Raw genomic sequence first — 3,209 nt, 5'->3', positions numbered from 1 at the left:
GACATGATCTTGTATTTAACGAATCCCATAGATTCCACTCCCAAATTACTCAAGCTGATTCAAAATTTTGGCAAATTAGCAGGGTGTAAAATTAACCCTCAAAAATCAATTGCGTTTCTGTATGCCAACAATGAGAAAAGTGTGGCTGAAATTAGGAAAGCAACTCCATTCATAATAGCCTCACAAAAAATAAAATACCTAGTAATTAACTTAAGCAAAGAAGTGAGGGACTTCTATGATGAAAACTTTAAAAACTTGAAAAAGAAATCAATACAGAACTTAGAAAGGGGCAAAAACTCCCATGGTCTTGGATCGGAAAGATGAACATCGTGAAAATGGCAATACTTCACAAGGCTATCTACAAATTCAATGCGATACCTATAAAAATTCCAACTTCATTCTTCAAAGAAATAGAAGAGGCAATCCAAAAATTCATATGGAACAATAAAAGACCCCGGAGAGCAAAAACGATCCTCAATAGAAAAAATACTGCTGGAGGAAGATCTATACCAAATTTCAAACTCTACTAAAAAGCCATAGTAATCAAAACAGCTTGGTATTGGCACAAGAACAGTCCTCAGGACAAATGTAATAGAATTGAAAAACCAGAAAAGAACCTACAAACCTATAGCCATCTAATTTTTGAACAGGGAGCTAAAAAAAACAAGAATGGAAGAAAGACAGCCTCTTCAGTAAATGGTGCTGGCAAAATTGGTTAACTACTTGTAGAAAATTAAAACTAGATCCTTACATATCACCCTGCACCAGAAACAACTCCAAATGGATCAAAGACTTTGGAGTCAAAGCAGACACTCTGAAAAGATTACAGGATGGAATAGGAGAAACCCTAGGTCTCCTTGACGCAGGCTGAAATTTTCTAATTGGAGACTCAGAAACACAACAAATCAAAGAAAGGTTGGACAAATGGGATCACATGTAATTGAAGAGCTTCTGCATGGCAAAGGACATAGCTAGCAAGATCAATATAAACCCCACGTATTGGGAGAAGATCTTCACTAACCATACAATGGACAAGGGTCTCATATCTAAAATTTACATGGAACTCAAAAAATTAAATCCCCCAACAACAAAGTCTCAAAGAAACAGCTGCCCAATAAATAAGTGGGCTAAAGACTTAAAGAGAAACCTCTCTGAAGAGGAAAGAAGGTTGCCAATAGACACATGGAGAAATGCACAACCTCCCTACCCATAAAAGAAATGCAAATCAAAACGACATTGAAATACCTCATCCCACTTAGAATGGCTATAATCAAGTACTCTAATAACAACAGATGCTGGAGGGGATGTGGACAGAAGTGAACCTTACTGCATTGTTGGTGGGAGTGTAAAATTGTTCAACCACTTTGGAAAGTAGTATGGAGGTTCCTCAAAAGACTCCACATAGAGCTCCCCTATGACCCAGCAATCCCACTATTGGGTATTTACCCAAATGTTTACAAACAAGACCACACTAAAGCTACCAGCACAACTATGTTTATTGCAGTATTATTTACTATAGCTAAGATTTAGAACCAACCTAGATGCCCCTCAGTAGATGAATGGATCAAGAAAATGTGGTATATATACACAATGGAATTTTCTGCCTCCATCAGAAAGAATGGCATTGCCTCATTTGTTAGGAAATAGAAGGACTTGGAAAAACTTGGAAAAAATTATATTAAGTGAAGTAAGCCAGGCCCAAAGAAACATAGGTCCCATGGTTTCCCTTATTTGCAATATCTAGTATATGTCTGAATCAAGCAGAAAAGGTCAGATAATGTGATGTTAGGAAAATGAACCCTAAGATATGTATTCAAATGTTTTTTTTCTTTCATGCGATTGTTTCTAACACATTTATAAAAATATTTCTTTGTTGCTTTGTATGTCCCTCCCCCACAGTATAACTCCTGCTTTCACTGTATTTGCTATTGTTATAATTTGTGGAGGGAAAGGGGAAAAACAAATCGTTTAAATAGCGATACAGTTGGTCCATTGCAACAATGAGATATACAAATCGTTATGTCAGAAAGGAAATTTACAACTTTTGTGCGGGGTGGGAGGAGGAGAAGTGTGGGCGGGGGGAAGAGGGGAAGGGATGGGAAGGGGAAACAAAGGAGAAGGCTACAATGCTTGATAAGAAATATACTCATTATCTTTCCCATGTAATTGCGACTCCTCTGTACAGTATTTTCACAATAAAAAAAGAAAAATTTTAATTTCCCATCAACAATATAATAAAGTTCCAATTGGCTACATCCATGCCAGTATTTGCTATTGTTAGTTTTCTTGATAATGGCCATTCTAACTGGGGTGAGGTAGAATCTGGGTTAAAGTTTTGTATGCATCTTCTAGCTACCATAAATTAATGAATCCATGAAAACTAAATTTCTTTAAGTCTGCATTCCTTTCTCTTAATGTAATTTTCCCAAACTTTCATTTTCTTGATGACCGGTGAAAAATCTTCCTTTTTGAGAGGTGAATAGAATTCCATTGTGTGTATGTGTGTGTGTGTGTGTGTGTGTGTGGGTGTAAGATGACTATAGGCCCAGGAGTTCATGTATCATATGTAATTTTGTAATTCTATATTAAATTTGGATTCTTTTTTTTTTATTTATTTTTAAATGGTTTTTTATTGTGAAAATACTGTACGGAGGGGTTACAATTACATAGGCAAGATAATGAGTACATTTCTTATCAAGCATTGTAGCCTCCTCCTTTGTTTACCCTTCCCATCCCTTCCCATCCTCCCCTGCCCCCTCCACGACCCCTCCGTCACCCCCCCTCCCGAACCAAAGTTGTAAAGTTTGTTTTCCACATAATGACTTGTACATCTCATTGTTGCAATGGATCCACCCGTATCCCTATTTAAACGATTTGTTTTTCCCCTTCCCCTCCATAAGTTATAACAACATTAAATACAGTGAAAGCAGGGGTTATACTGTGGGGGAAGGATATATGAAACAACAACGAAATAATTTTATAACTGTGTTAGAAACAATCGCAAGAAAGAAAAAAAAAACATTTGAGTACATATCTTAGGGTTCATTCCCCTAACATCAACTTATCTGACCTTTTCTGCTTAACTCAGACATATACTAGATATTGCAAATAAGGGAAAACATGGGACCTATGTTTATCTGAGCCTGGCTTACTTCACTTAATATAATTTTTTCCAGGTCTTTCCATTTCCTAACAAATGGGGCAGTGTC

This window comes from Dipodomys spectabilis, unplaced genomic scaffold (genome assembly GCF_019054845.1).
Source record: "Dipodomys spectabilis isolate Male_0828 unplaced genomic scaffold, ASM1905484v1 ptg000570l, whole genome shotgun sequence".
In the NCBI taxonomy this organism is placed as follows: Eukaryota; Metazoa; Chordata; class Mammalia; order Rodentia; family Heteromyidae; genus Dipodomys; species Dipodomys spectabilis.
The sequence above is the reverse complement of the archived record's forward strand: the minus strand, read 5'-3'. Positions refer to the sequence as shown.